This window comes from Amblyomma mixtum, chromosome 6 (genome assembly GCF_055824585.1).
Source record: "Amblyomma mixtum isolate Tamu chromosome 6, ASM5582458v1, whole genome shotgun sequence".
NCBI classification, from domain to species: domain Eukaryota; kingdom Metazoa; phylum Arthropoda; class Arachnida; order Ixodida; family Ixodidae; genus Amblyomma; species Amblyomma mixtum.
The window spans coordinates 108958256-108974460 of NC_143017.1; positions in this window are offsets into that span (position 1 = coordinate 108958256).

Sequence of the window (16205 nt, forward strand, 5' to 3'; positions counted from 1 at the left end):
GGCGTGGGCGGTGCAGACTGTGTGATTGCTGTCGTTGACACCAGCCGCAGCGCCACTGCGGTGTGGCGATTCCGGAAGTTAGGTCCTTTCCCTCCTTCTTGCGCTTTCGCTCTGAAAACTTGCTGACCATTCGGCTTGACCGGTCTCGCTGTGCGCTCGGAGCTAGAGCGGCTCTCACGTTGTCAAATCCGAACCGGATCGTGGGAGCGACCAGTCGAAGACACCATAAGTTAATGATTGCTCGCGAGACCTTGCTCCGGAAAAGTAACCTGATTCTCTCAAGTGCCACCGGTGGCAGCAGCTGCCATCGTAGAATCGCTGCACCACTGCGCCAGGAGTGGTATGAGGACTCTTAGGGATCTGAAGTCGAGAAGAATGGCCGATACCGCATATATGGGCAGTAACCCGCTAACGCTATCGCGATATGCTCTTAGGGAAGAGCTTAAGTGTCCCCTCCTATTTTAATGACTTGTTTTTCAATACTGCATCGCCATCTACAGATATAGCAGAAGTCGAAGGTGTACATAAATAAAAACAAAAGCTAGATAATCCTTCAATCGACTAAAATGAGCAGGAAAAAATAAGCAACCTCCAAATAAAACAGAAATTTACTAATGATTGAGTGGGGTTAATGAAATGAGTTATTATCGGTGACTTATTACATAAAGAAACTTGTGCAATACAAAGGACCGAAATGAGCTGTGAAGCATACTTGAGGCCAGGGTGGTACGCGGGAAGAACTAATTAGATGCACTGTTGCGAGCAAATTAAGAGAAGAGGTTAAGGTCATGGGGATGGGGATGCTTTGTGGTCGTGGGTTGACCTGGAGTAGTAAAACTAGAGAATGAAAGTCGATTATGTGCATGAACAACAGAGTAAAGAAAGTTCAATGATTTCAAATGCCGGTGATTTGATAATACTGTTAGATGCAATGAAGGAAGGGCCGAAATAGGAGGCAGATCTCGGCGGTTGTGGCAACAAATATTTTGGCAATATCTGTTTTTGTTTTTGAGGTTCCATATAACGCAAGCATAATAAAGTAGGTGACGGATTCATGATTTATACACCATTAACTTAAATTTTCTTGGATTTCTAGCCGAAGTACGTCTTAAATATCCTATATTCATGAGGGCTTTGCTGCAGAAGAAGTATGCTTCGACCAATACAAGTTGGTCGGCAAAAACGGAGAGTGAGGAGCTGTTAGAAATTGTCATGAAAACAGATCTGCAAAAATTTTTGGCATCTGCCAGTTATTGCGCCCTGCACAGAAAGTAATAAGTGATTGTTTAAGCAGATAACGATACTAAATTTAGTGGATGATGTCATATAGAACACTATTTTCTGCGTACATAAGAATCTTAGATATATCATTCGGTAGGTTTTTAATGTAAAATAAGAACAGTAAGAGTCCTAAGACTAAGCATTGTGGCCCACCGTAAAGGACCGGGGCCACATATAATTCACTTGAAATTCACGCTACACACACTGAAAGTAGGCAGAGAAAAAACTAGATATCTAATTTACCAAACTTGCATTTTTAATATGAGCTTAAACTTGAACAGGAACTTATACTGAATTATGATGCCAAAGACCTTAAAGAATTCGACATGTATTAGATCAAGTTGATTAACTAAACCTAGATTGGAAGAAATGTCAAAAACAAATGCAGAAAATTGTATTTTGACGCTAATCCCTCGTCTGAAACAATGCTAAACGCTCGATTAGATGTTATTTGTTCTATAATACGTGTCGGAATCATGCGTTCCAAGATATTTCATGATGAAGATTTTAGGAAAATGGATCTATAGTTTGAAAGAAGTTGTTTCTCACCGTACTTAAAGGGAGCGCTTTCGCCGACTTCCAAGAGGCAAGAACAGTAGCAGAAGTGAGCGATTTTTTGATTAACTGTGCACATGACAAGATATGCATAAAGAAGATCGAACATGGTGGGCATGTTCCAGCCACGACCATCGTGACGTCATGATCAATGACATGCGTCAGTAGGAGCAGTGACCAATTGCAGAGGGCCGAATGAATTGTACATGAAATGGCTTGTTAAATAATACGGCCCGAGGCCTTTGCTATTTCTCCAGGTGGTGCTCACCATGCAGGCTCCTATACTTATCACGAATCACGTCAGATGCGAGAACACGGAAGTGCTGGCCAAAATGCATTGCTGCACTCTCTTCGATTGTTTGACTGAAACCGGGGAGCGATAAATACCCCACTGTCTTCTAAGTTAACGATGACTACTCGGTGAGCTGCCCTTTTCCGTTTTCATGGTTTTGAAATGGAATGAGATCAATACAGCTCTCTATCAGTCACTACAGACCGGTCCTGATAACTCTCCTCATCCTTTGTACATTTTCTCACGAAGTGACCTCGTTCGCACGTTCATGGAGCAGCCCTTCACCGGGTAATGCAAAGCTTTGCGCCGCAGCTCTCAACTTATATGACTACTAAGCTAAATGATGGCTCTGAAGCCACATCTAAGGACCACATTTCTCCATTTCTGAAGTTAGCGCTCATCTTCCATCATGTACAGTTCCCTGACTTTCACTCGAGGCTGACCTTCAACTGCATGTGGCGGTTACTCTATTTTGTCACCCTTGCCGAATCCCACATCTAGCCGGGATTGAACCGTCTTCAAATCATTCTACCGGAATGGAAGCTGGCAGCACTGGGAACCCTAGGTGGCTGCCGCTTCAGGAGAACAAGAGCCACGTGCAGCGCATGATGCACAGCCGGTATGTTCTATTCAAGACGAGGTCTATTCATGCACTTGCCTCACACATCTGCATACAATAATGTCCTCAGTGGAGCTTTAGGATCCGTCAATAAATTCTCTGACAGTGCTGCACCCATAAGAAAAAGAAGTGAAGATTTAGCGTGCGACTCGACTTCCGTTCAAGGAGCCACAACTGGAGTCCACACTGGTTCCAGGGCAGGCAGAACTAGCCCTGCAAGCGTCATGGGCAAGCAGTGCTGCACAGTTATTCGGATTCTGAGCAATCGCGTAGCACCAGCCGAAAGAGTGACGCCTCGAGCGATAGCCTTCGCCGAGCACAATCAGGAGCATCTGATATCTAGGTGCTTAAGTCTAAGGTAAATAAGGGCCGCACTTGGAAGTCCCAATGCCGTTCGCAGTGGTTCCCAGAAAGTTGAGGCAAGAGCGGCCATTCGTGTTTGTTCGCCGGAAATCAAAGACAGCTATAATTAAATCAGCAGCGCGGTTCTGCTGGTTTGTTGATCCTCGCCGGCCACGAGGATATCTCCAAGAGCGGCAGCGTTGAAGCGAACGTGTCTGTGTGCGAGCGCTGCAGAGCCTCAATAGGGATGGGCGCTGCTTGATCGGCGGCACCTGCGCAAACACTCGCCAAGCTGAAGCAGCCAGAGGCGCTGCATTAACTGTATTAACTGCTGCTTACCTCTTGTAAGGCGTGTTGTGTAATTGTGCGGCACAACACAGAACAAGTGCACTGATTTTATCCACTTTTCCGTCACAGTGCGAAACGTAGCTTTTGCGGCGTCTTGTGCTGAGTGCGACACCGTCTGTCTAAATGACTACCTTGAGGCACTTTGTCAGAGAACTTGTATTATACGTATGCACCCGTACATACCTTCAGGCTGCGACCAGTAATAAGCGTAAGGTGGTTCTCGATATGATTAACACAATGGTGACCCCATGCATTGCTCCCAATACCACAAGACAACATGCTTTTACGAACCTCGGTTGCTGAACGCTAACGTTCCACATACAATACCATATACATAGGAAGACATCTCCCAATGATTCTCAAGCATTCCTCCAATTGTCGACTTTATTTGCTGCCGCCTGAAATCCCGAATGCACGGCCGACTACGCGTTTTGTTCGACAGAAAAAACACTCTGAGAGACAGAGTTCGCGCGGGCTGCAAACAAAAAACGGAGAAGGCCGAGCACTCACATGCGCAGACGGTCACGGTCGCCGCAGTCTAGGTCCAGTGCAGCATGCAATGGTGGTGACCGCTCTTGGACGGAGTGAAAACTAGGGCGGGACTTGATTCCTGAGGTGAGTTCTCACCGAGTGTATGCTCTTTATCAAAATCACTTTCTCGGACAAAGCCGCACTCTTGGTGCCGAGACCGGCTAAACTGCGCATTGCTGCGCCCCGGTCTCGGCCCCAGGGGTGCGTGCTTCATCGGGAAGAGCTCACATGCAATTTGGCATGGATAGGCACGCGCTGGCAGGGGTCTCTTAGTTTTGCTCACGATAGTGTAGGCATTGCTCCTTCGCCCCCTATGGCAACGAACGCTACGAAGAGCCTTTGTCTTGCCATTGCTACTTGCTGCTGCGGTAGTTTCGATTTCCTTCAAACTGAAGCAGCGCGAGGCGAGTGCGGCGCTGGCGTGGAGATACCGTCTCACTGAAGCTCAGCTGCTCCCAAGCGCAGTTAGAATAATGCGCGCTTTCTTTGTGTTGGCTACCAACTTAACTGCACCAAGGAGGGTCGCTTTGCCATGCGTTGTCATTAGTAGTACAGTGAATATGGACAATAAACACGTGACGCTTTTAGCCTCTGTTCGGAAGCTAGCTCGTAAAATCAGCCCTTGGTAACAAATACAGATTCAGAATACACGCTGTACCGAGAACGAAAAAAAGAACGATATTTCTGATTTCAGAGCGCTGGAGACGACTGTGCTGCAGATCTGAGCTTCGTCGTTTATAGCCTAAGGAAGTCTAAGGACAACCTTAGACTTCAATGATCAAAATGATCAGACAGGCTTTTGTAAATGCTACTCGACAATAGACCATATTCACACTATAGATCAGGCGATATAGAACTGTGCAGAACAAGAACGATGAACTTATACGGCCCAAGGGCATCTGTGGCCAAAGAGCGCCATGGCACAAGGTGTTTTTCGTCTACTCAAGGTGAGGTCAAAGACCCAATTCCCAAGCAATTCACAAAACAGAAGCCGAGCACCTACCTGGCCAGGAGAAAGCTTGTACCCAATCCATCACCGGTGGGCAACCTACGCCACTGGGGATCGAACCCCACACCTCCCACTAGCGAGGCTGATGCTCAAACCACTAAGCATTACTGCTTCAGAAATCTGCAGAATATGACCAACCCTTATGTATAGCCATCATAGATTGCGAGAGAGCATTCGACTCAGTATAAACCTCCGCAGTCATGCAGGCATTACGGAATCAGGGTGTAGATGAGCCTTATGTGAAAATACTATATAACGGCTACACAGCCACCACGGTCTTCCATGAAGTAAGCAATACAATTCCAGTAAGGAAGGGTGTCATGTAGCGCGACACGATCTCGCCACTGCTATTTATCGCCTGTTTACAGGAGGTATGCTGAGGCTTGGATTGTGAATAGTTGGCAATAAGAGTTAGTGATCTGAGATTCGCTGATGACATTGCTTTGCAAAGTCAATCAACGGATGAATTGGAAACCATGATCAATAATATAGATAGGCAGAGAACAACGGTGGGTATAAAAATTAATAGGCATCAAACAAAAGAAATGTTCAACAGACTCGGAAGGAAACAGCAGTTTACAAATGACAGTGAGGCTCTGGAAGTAGCAAGGGAGTATGTCTACTTAGGGCAGGTAGTGACCCCTAATCCGGATCATGGAAGTCAATTAACTAGAAGAATAAGAATGTTTGGATCATAAATGGTAGGTTCTCTTCATCATGAATTGTATTATACTAATATTCCTAAAGAGAAAAGTATATAACAGCTGTTTCTTACCAGTACTCATCTACAATGCAGGAACGTGGAGGCTAACGAAAAGGGTTCAAGTTAAATTGAGGATAGCGCAGCGAGGTATGGAAGACAAAATAATGGATGCAACGTTATGGGACCGCAAGAGGGAATTGTGGCTGAGGGAACAAGCAAGCATTGATGACATCCTAGCCGAAGACGAAGAAATGGGCTTGGGCAGGGCATGTAATTCAAAAGCAAGATAACCGATGGTCGTTAAGGGTAACGTACTGGATACCGAGAGAGGGCAAGTGTAGCAGGAGGTGGCAGAAAGTTAGGCGGGCGGATCAGATAAAGAAGTTTGCGGAGATAAGCTGGCCACAGCTGTCACACGATAGGATTAATTCGATCGATATAGGAGAGGCCTTTGCCCTGCAGCGGATATAGTCAGGTTACTGCTGCTGATGATGATGCTTAGAGTCTTAGAGCTGATAATGATGTTTAGAGTGTCTAGCGACAGGTGTCTGCAGACACCTACCACATTCTACGGACCATGAAACACGAAGGCCCAATGAGAGCTCAGTTTCACTGCTCGCGGCGTAAAAATAGACACACCGCTGGGACTACGCTTCACGCAGGAACGCGACCCCCGCCTGGGTTGTTTACTTTTTCTTTCGCCGTTGGCTCCCTCGCTATGGCATAGCAATAAAGGAGATTCTGGGGGTGAGCGACACGCCGCCGTCCCTAGTCAATCATGCCGGCCCGGTGTTCTTTGCCTGCTTCGTCTACGAAGTTCGTCGTGGTATTTGGCCAGACAATTACGTCACGCTGTCAGCACGATGTCGCATGCCATGTTTCGCGCGAAATCCGAGCACCGCACGCCATTGCGAAGCTTGGGAATGCGAATTTTAAAATAATTAATTCTGTATTAATAACCGATTCATTATTGAGGACTTGTGCGCGGTATAAACGCTCAATGAAATTTAGTCTAAAAAATTATGGCGTTTCAGCATTGCTGAGCTCAAAATATTCCGCGAATGCACAGGTTTGTCCAGGTGGACACTACCGCCACGTACATACCTGAAAGCCTGATTGAGGTGTCCACAGGCACAGGGAGACAGTTATGCGCGTCTTCAACTTTTTCGTCATCTAAGCCAATTTACCCTAATGTACGCCGGCGGCCTATGGTCCAGTGTCGCGTTTCAGCAGCAGAGTTGTCAACGCCAACGCGCATTGCTCTAGTGCCATGTTTCTGCCACAGCGTTGTCCACGCCAACGCATGCAGCGCACATCTCTCTCTCACTGCCACCACATCGCTCAAGGCCTGAATATATAGCTTGAGAGTAGCATAAATTCATGAAAATGATGATGTGCAGTGCACAGCGCGAGAGTGTGGTGAAGTTTAACGCGAGGCGTGGTCGGCTGCGGCGATAGCCCAGCGCTCATGCGCAGTGGCCAGCGAAGCTGATCTGTTCGCACCACCGCGGATATTTATTTGTTTTACTTGGCACAAGCCCACAAACATCGTACATTGGACTTGGCGCACACCCACAAACAGCCATGTAAACCTGTCTTCAGCGCATGCAAGATTGTGGCCAAACATAGTTGTCAGGATGTGAGAGAGTTAATAGAGGCAGATTTGATTAGAAAAGCCGGTCCATCCTGCGTCAGCGCACCATCTGTCACACTGACTAAAAAGGAAATAATGTTTTTGGGAGCAGCCACGTGATGTCGGCAGAGCTATCAATTTGATGTCATGCAGCAAGGTGTATAAAATTGTGCTTGTGTATCAATAAACCTTCAGTTGAAAGTAAGCGCTCGTGTTGTCCAAGTCTCTTCTCTGTCCGTGTTTTTTTTTAGCGCTTGTACGTGTCTGCAAGATCTTTCTCGGGGCTTACCCATTGGAACAGTGCTTTCGCACCAATAACTTCCTCTCATTTTATATCCGCTTTCAGTACTGTTTCATGGGCTCCTTACTTTATTTATCGCATAATTAAACAAAAAAATATTCTAAACGCTGACAGGCATCTAGTCGAAAATGAAAATACAGAACACGCACATGCAAGCTGAAACTAGAAAAGGAGAGCAAACACAAAAAAGCATGCAGGATGTTTCACCTAAGTCATTCAGCGATATTTAAATATAGGTATTATAAGTACAAGAGGGTTTTTTCTTTTTTATTTGGAGAGGGAGGGGGGTAATTTCATTGTCAGCGCTGGAGTGTGTCACAATAAAGCTGAGCGCACTTACTAGCAGTCTCGTTAACTATTATTGAATAGTTAGCTTTGTAACTTTTACGGTTAGGCTCCTTATTTATTGAGAGGTTTATAGCCCACTGTAAGCAATATCCAATATTCTTACCAGGACTTACATTTTCGAAAAAGCCATTTTCTTTGCCGCTACAGCGTAAGCAATCTTGCAGCTGCACAGAGCCGAAACTGAAACCGCACGACCAGAAAGAGCGCGAGCCGCACCTACGAGCGCACTTCACACAGCGGTGTGAGGGTCACATGACCCTTTCGCAGCGCCCGACTGGGAGCGGCGAGTGAGCAGAGAGCGCGTGACAGGCGCGCCTACAATAAGGTTATTCTCTGCAAAAGTGCAGCAAAGAAAAAATCAATGAACTCCCTAGTAAAACCGACCTAAGAACTGGGCAGATACGTAAACGAGTCGTGTTAAAAGCAAGCCCAACCGTATAGCAAACAGTACAGCGAAATTCGATGGTAAAAAAGAACAAAAAACGCAAAAGCCAGCCATTATAAACTGCACGATTGACTGAAAAGGCAGTAGACACAAGAGGTACGCATAAAGACTAGTCCTTTATCTCAACGTAAAACAGAATCTGGGGTCATGCACCTTTTTCTTGCTCTGAATATCTCCTGGTTCTTCGTTCACTTTGGTGTCTACCACACAGTGGGGCCCTAACATTGCTCAGTTATTATGTGTAACCTGATCACATACACGGGTCCCAAATGTAGCCATCGGCATCTCATCTTAGACGCAGTTTGTGTCTTTGGAGTACCTCGTTCGCTGAGCATTTTGTTTGGACTGTTTGAGTGCAACCACAGGAAAAGGATATCCCGTAAATAATTTCACCAGCAAACACAGCCGCATTCGTGGCATGGCTTTTGGAGCAAGCGACCTTCTTCTTTTGTGGATGTCGATGTATATGCAAGACATCATACCCGAAAACCTAGGAGACTTTAAACTGGCGCAAGAAGTGCCAGTGAGGATAAGATCGAATGATTCGAGTTGGGATTGTTCACACGCAAGGGTCACATATGCTTGTGCTATGCCAGGTACCAAAGAAAGGTTTTCAACCATACTCGTCATCACACCCCAGGATGGGGAAAAGAGCAGTGGCTACATTCGCACTAAAGAATGTCCTTAAGCGATCGTGGCATCACAGTCAGTAGGCGCTGAAGCGAAACTGAAACATTTATACGAAGATGGTTTCCCGGATGTCCTGACATAAAGCCTTGCCTTCATGCTTTTTAAACACCTTCGCCAATCGAGCCACCCGAATAGGCTACAGAAGGAAGTATAGAATACATCTGGCATGCCGCATGTGCACGGCATCGGCAATGCGCTGAAGAAAACATTGGGACGGACTGGCGTAAATGTATTCTTGACAACGCCCAAAACGCTTTGTACGCAATGCAAGGTGGTGAGTAGCGACTGCTAAGGATAATGCGACGTGAAAACCGGCATGAAAAATCGCGCCTTCTGACAATGATGTGGTTTAAGATATTCCGCTGTATACCGGAGCGTCTTATGTGAGTCAGACAGAAAGCTGTGTTAGTCGCCATCGAAGATAACACAACGTTGTTATCTACGCGAAACAGGGCAGCCCTCTGACATACCATTTGTCTGAATATGACCGCGCACCACACCTTGGAAGCTGCAGTACTCTGTGCAGGTATAATCACTAGCGCGAACGCGAGCTATATGAAGCCTACGTCGTTGGAAAGAACGGTGCGACAAATGTAACAACCACATCTATGGCTTCGACAAGGAAGGAAACTGAATATCTTGCAAATTAATGACAAGAAATTACAAATCAGGGCCTCTCTTTTTTTCTGACTGTTTATTTCGCTATTTATTTGGAGCGCTGCAATAAATCTTCATTTGTTAGTCAGCGCTTGTTTATGTCTTCTCATAGTCTTCGTCGAGTTTGTTTGTTTTTAGTGCACTTTGTCTCCAGAATCATGCGCCACCTGGCCCGCTCCTATCTATAATGAGTGTTTTCTTTATTTCAAAACTTTCTCTCTCTTAACTTTTAATTCTATCCTTGTTTATTTGCCATTCTAAGCCTTTTTGTGTTCTGAAAGAAATATTTTAGATTTCAGTCATGGTTCGTGCAAGTTGCTCATTTTACTTTTAATCCACTATTACTCTATTCTTCTCTTGCTCGTTGTTACGCCTGACGGATTAACTTTAGAGGATCTACCCCCAAAACACAATGATTCTGGAAGAATGACCACGTCCTCATTGATATCGGAATGTATACTTTTACAGCCTACCTGAAATTCTTTCATGTTTTCTGCGCTGCTCCTACATGCCATTTAAATATCTTCCCTGTGTTCATACTTTGATTTATATTGCCTCGTTCTAAGTCAATTTCATATAGCATCAGAAAGCAGAGTTTTCTGCTTGCAGGAAGCTGTGCAGGAAGCAGACAGCAGAACGAAGCTTCAGAGATCACTCTTTCAGGCCCTGAATTCACGCAATGAATCTTTTGTTTCCATTTATTGTCCCTGTTTAGCCGTATCGAATTCGTGAACTTTGCGTTTTATGTTCCCGTTAACTTCCTTTCCTTCGTTCTTTCCTGTGTACTCTTTCGTAAGATTGTAGTCATTTTTCCTCCGCCCCGTGTCCACTTTTTTACTGCTGAAGTGCGTGAAGGATTTGATCCCCCACCTATTGTGATCGATGTTTCTTGTTCTCTGCTCAAACAAAATTTCCCTCTGTGCTTTTCGTGCTTCAAAGAACGACCACTGATTAACTGGCGGCCCCTTTTATCGGATACGCCTCGACGGCTGATTAGCAGAGGCGGCTCTCCTTTCTTTACCTGTATCACACGAACAGAGCCGCCGCTGTTCGTTCAGACTATTTATGGAGTTCACATGATCACCTAAATAGAAGGCACGCACCTCCACTGAAGACAAGAATGTGACCGCAAGTACCACAAAGTACGACGGAACGCAGACGTCAATGCCCCACTCTAGCCTTATTTATTTACAAATTTATTTTCGTTTTGTTAGTCTATGTGTTGGAGAAAGAAAGAAAAAAAGATAGTTCATGTGGTTTTGTTGTTTCGGCTCTGCCTCTGCACTGGTGGCCTTGCAGCAAAGCTAGCTTTGACGAAGATAGAGCGGAGAGGACGGTACAGGTTGCTGTGGGACCAAAATATTTCAGATGACGACCCAAACGCAGTGCCAACTAGAGCACTGCACGGGCCACAATCTGAGGCCCAAGCCCGGCCCGGGCCCGAGACCTGAAGCCCGAGCCCGGCCCAGGCCCGCGGCTTCAAGCCCAGGCCCGGCCCAGGTCCGCTAAATTATCGCTCTAGCGAGCCCGGCCCGGCCCGTGAATCCCGGAGTGAGGCCCAGCCCGGGCCCGGCCCGGCCCGTATCACAGTAACGCTTGAGGTATACTGCTCACTCTGGGCAAGCACACTGCGACTAGACCGATAAGGAACTCGCCGACAAAGGTTCTGAAACCACAGTTTGGCTTGAAGAAAGTTGGTTCTTTTTAACCGAGAAGGAAGTGATTAAGAGTAGCGCTCGCCAGGCCCTTCTTTTGGACAGTGATCTCGTGTACGTGCCCAAAAATAAACTCCGAAGTTCCGAGAGCCAAATAAAAAGGGCTGCATACGAGCGTAATAGACTACTTTTCATTCCCCCATGATTTTAATCAGTTATACTTTGCCGCCCGCGAAGTATAAACATTAAAGCTGCCTAGCAAGCAGTCGAATGACATTTTTTCAGTGAACGCGATCTCTCAGGTTGAACTCATAGCCGAACTGGTCGCCTTTAAGCAGAAACGAAAAGCTAAAAGGCTTGAGTATTTCGCGGTGTGTATCTGAAGACTATTAGCGTCCTAAACTTATATGTTCTTCCCGAATGCATTTCTAATAGTGTATAGATATGTTTTGGGATGACGAACGATCAATGACCAATTAAGGCAGGTTGAATTTTACTCTTACTGGTGGAGCAGAAGATAACGCGCGAACCACGTGATAACTTATAGGGCAGAACACTTGTCATGACAACCAGGCTGAAGAAGCGAGGAGCGATAGATATGGTTATGAGATGAGATTTACAAACTTTCGCGAGCTTCTGTGGCTATTTAATTTACGAGATGTTCCGGTCAGCTGATCAAAAAGAAAACCAAACGCGCTTTAGTTTGTGAATTTCCTCTCAGGAGAAAAATATAGCTATAAAATAAAAGCTATGTTTTAGGGCTGTGAGAGACACCGAAGCAAAGGGCTCCGGATCATTTCGACCGCCTGGGTTTTTTCAACGAGCAATGATACTACAAAGTGCATGGCTGTCATGCTTGCCGCCTAAATAGAAATGCGGCCGCCGAGGCTAGGAGCAAACCCTGGTTCACCGGCTCAGTAGTCAAGAAACATGACCGCTAAGCCACCGCGGCGCGGAAATAGGGAAATAAATAAGTCAATGAATAAAGCTTAGTTTTTTTTTCAGCGCGTAGTATAACCCATAGCTCGTCCCTGTCGCTGCTCCAATGCCGCAGTTGTGTACTTCACTCTGCAATAGTGAATGAATAGTCAGACACCAGCCGTTTCTGTACAGACCGAAGGTCGGCTCCGGTCCGCAGCTTTAAGCCCGAGCCCGGCCCGGGCCCGCAACTTCAGGCCCGGGCCCGGCCCAGGCCCGGCAAAACAAATCATGTCCCGGCCCGGCCCGGCCCACGGGCCGGGCCGGGCCCGGGCTTTCGGGCCGGCCCGAGCCCGTGCAGTGCACTAGTGCCAACTACTGATGGGTGGGAGGCTGCTCTGTCCAGCTCGTGATCGCCGGCCGCGTCTCGAGCGGACGCGCCTCATTTCGGCTCCGACAATTTTCGTCCGGATTACCGAAAAATTCCCTACGACCGCGAAAATTTTGCTTGTACTCGACGGTTAACATCACCCGGCACCCGAAGACATCGCTCTCGACCGGGTGGGCCAATTTTGGGCCTTTTAGGCCCATTTATGTCTTCATCCCGTGGGAGCCCTAGCCAGGCCTAAAGCCAAGCAGCCGGTCTCCAGCGTTCTCCGCGGACGCCATGGCGGCCTCCGCTCGCCGCGGGTACGATCCCGAGACGATGGCATGGACTGAAGTCGTCGCAGAAGCACCGTCTTCTCCTGAAACCTCCACTCCGACGCAGGAGATCGTGGATGAAGGCCTCTTCTCGTTGGTGGCACTTCGCAAACGCCAGCAGCGCCTGAACACCTCGGCAGTGAACGGACCCTCCGTGAGTGCCCCTGCTTCTGTGCATCCAAATACTTCAAGTTCAAACCATCAGCTCTCGCAAACAGCGGGATCGACGAAATGGCGGCCTACCGCTATGCCTCGACTCCGCAAAGAAGACTTCACGATCGTCATCAAGCCCAGAATGACGGTCTCCCTGAAGACGGTTCTTCAGAACGGTGAGCTTGGTGCTTTGCTCTCCGCCTATGTTAATGCCTCCTCGGTGGACACTCTTAGTATCTGGCCCATCTGGGACCAGAATATCGTTATCGCCACCACTCAAGACGTGAATGCGGCGAACGCGCTCGCTCGTGAATTTACTCTGAAAGCTTCCAAAGGCTCCATCCCGATGGTCGGTCACGCCAAAGTCAACGGTGAAGTCTGCAGGGGGATCATTACCGTCCATGAGCAGGAAACTTCTACCACCCTGAAATCGAAAGTCCAGTGGCGCGGAGGAGAGATAGCCTTCACCCGCAAGCTGGGGAAGTCGACGATTGCCCTGCTCACCTTCGTGGGGCATAAAGTGCCACGTTACGTGCACTATAACAGTGTGGTGACCTTGGTACGCGAATACAAGCGGACTATTCCCGCGTGTTTCCGATGCGGCACCATCGGCCACCGTGTGGACTTATGCCCGGATCCTCAACGCAATCGCTGCGGACACTGCGGCCAAACGGTCGCAGTCCTCGAAGACGGCAACTTGGAGACCCACGAGTGCACCCCTTCCTGCATCGTCTGCGGTGGCGGCCACCTTACGGGCTCGCAAGACTGCAAAGCAAAATTCCGGCGGCTGCAACGACCGGGAAACCCAACCGGTCAACGAAAGCAACGTCAGTGTGCAGTGCCCCCGGGAGCTGACACTACTCCAAAAGTTCCCCCGCCTGGCAACAAGCTGGTGCAAAGCACATCCGTACCAGCGCCACCGGCGGGCGCGTTGCCCGGGCGTGTCTCCAAGTCCCCTCCATCAACAAGCCGAAAGTCGTCACGTGATCCAGGCGCACCCGTATTCCAGAACGGAGATTTTCCGCCTCTCGAGGGCCGTCCGCTTGGCACACCAAAGAAGACATCACAGCCAAAGGTAGGCAGCCGAGACGCGCCTCCTCCGTCCGCCCGCACTCCCCTACTTTCTTCTCCACCAACCCTTCCTCCTCCTCCCCCCCCCCTTAACTCTGAGGTTGCGGACCTCCGCCGTGAGCTCGAGACTCTCCGGGCTCAAAATGCTCAACTCCAGGCCAAAATTCATGCGCTAGAAACGGTTCGGTCCTCCCAGGTAGCTCCGGAACCGATGCAACAAGTGCCGGTGGACGCGACATCATCTAGTTCTGACGCGCGTTTCGCCGCCCTCGAAAACGCCGTTGCCGCAGTAGCGAATCAGATGTCAAATTTCGGCCAAATTCAAGAAAACCTGTTCAAGTCACTCACGGCCACGGTTACGGCCACCGTGACGGCCAATATTAAGACGTGGCTGGAGTCAAACCCCAGGCTTCTACGCCGAATGGGGCCCCTCAAAGACGCAAACCGCCCATCAATATTCAACCGCCCCATCGATCTAACCGAACTCAAGGAAGAGCCGGAACCGATCCAGCCGCAGGGGACGGAACCTGTGCCGGCTCTCCAAGGCAGTCTCCCTTCAAATCAACATGGCTGCGTCCCCTCCCAACCAACACCCTAAAGGGCGCCGCCCCCCGCAAAGACAGCAAGTTTTTTCCCTTGTGCAATGGAATTGTCGGGGTTTCAAAAACAGGACCAAACGCGCCCACTTAAGGGCTTACATTGACAACCTCGAACACCCCACCGAAGTCCTTGCGTTGCAAGAAACCGCAGATGCGGTTAAGCTCACGGGCTATAACACTTTTCAACGAGACCCGTTCACCTGTATCCTAGTCCATAAGGGTTACACAGCGCAGGAGGTTGATCTCGACCTAGATTTGGAATATTCGTACGTGATGGTCTCTGTCCTTCCCCTGCGGCTAACATATAGCCCCGCACACATACTTAATATCTACTGCCCCCCGAAACTCAAAAACATCACTTTTTCTAACATCTTTAGCGCAGCGCTAAGGATCGCGGGTCGCGACCCCCTCATGATAGTGGGCGATTTTAACGCGCCCTGTCTCATGTGGGGTTATTGCAAGGAAGAGACGCGTGGTCGTAAGTTGGCGAAACTTATATCTACGCTGGGCATCACTCTTCTAACCGACTCGGTCCACCCAACAGGTGTAGGAAACTCCGTCACTCGGGACACTTGCCCCGACCTTACCCTCGTGAAACACATACAACACTCAGAGTGGATCAACACCCAGGACACCCTCGGTAGCGACCACTGCATACTGAACACTGTCATTTACACTCGGCCCTTACGTCGCCCCCTTGCGCAAGCCAAACTTCCCGACTGGAACGCTTTCCGCCAGGCCCTCCCAGTAATTTCTCTCATGGAGCAGGACTACTCCACTTGGGTACACGGACTCATACAAACACTCCGTTCGCACGAAAAGCATATCCAGCTTATGGAGCGTGCACCTGACGTGGATAACCACCTGATGCACCTCTGGGAAGCTCGCCGCAGCCTCACTAAGCGATGGCGGCGGTAGAAACACAACCGTAAACTCCGCGCTCGCATCTCTGACCTCACCCAGCAAGCTGCCGAGTATGCTGCCCAGCTCGCAGACACTAACTGGGTAGATCGATGCAACAGCGCAGCAAGACATATGTCCAGCCGCAACACTTGGCGGCTCTTCAGGACTCTCATAGACCCCACACAAACACGCTAGGAAACACAGAAACACATCAATCGCGCGATACACAACTTTCAAGGAAACACGAAGCAGCTAGCGAACACCTTGCGCTCACAATACCTCAATCAGGATCAAGACCCGCGCGGGCAGGATTATTCGTATGCAGGCTGCGATAATCCGGAACTGGATCAATTTTTCCAGCTTCACGACCTTCGCGCGGCTATTGCCAAAATGCGCAGGGGGACGGCGCCCGGGAGGGATAAGGTCACAGTCAAATTATTGGCGAACCTT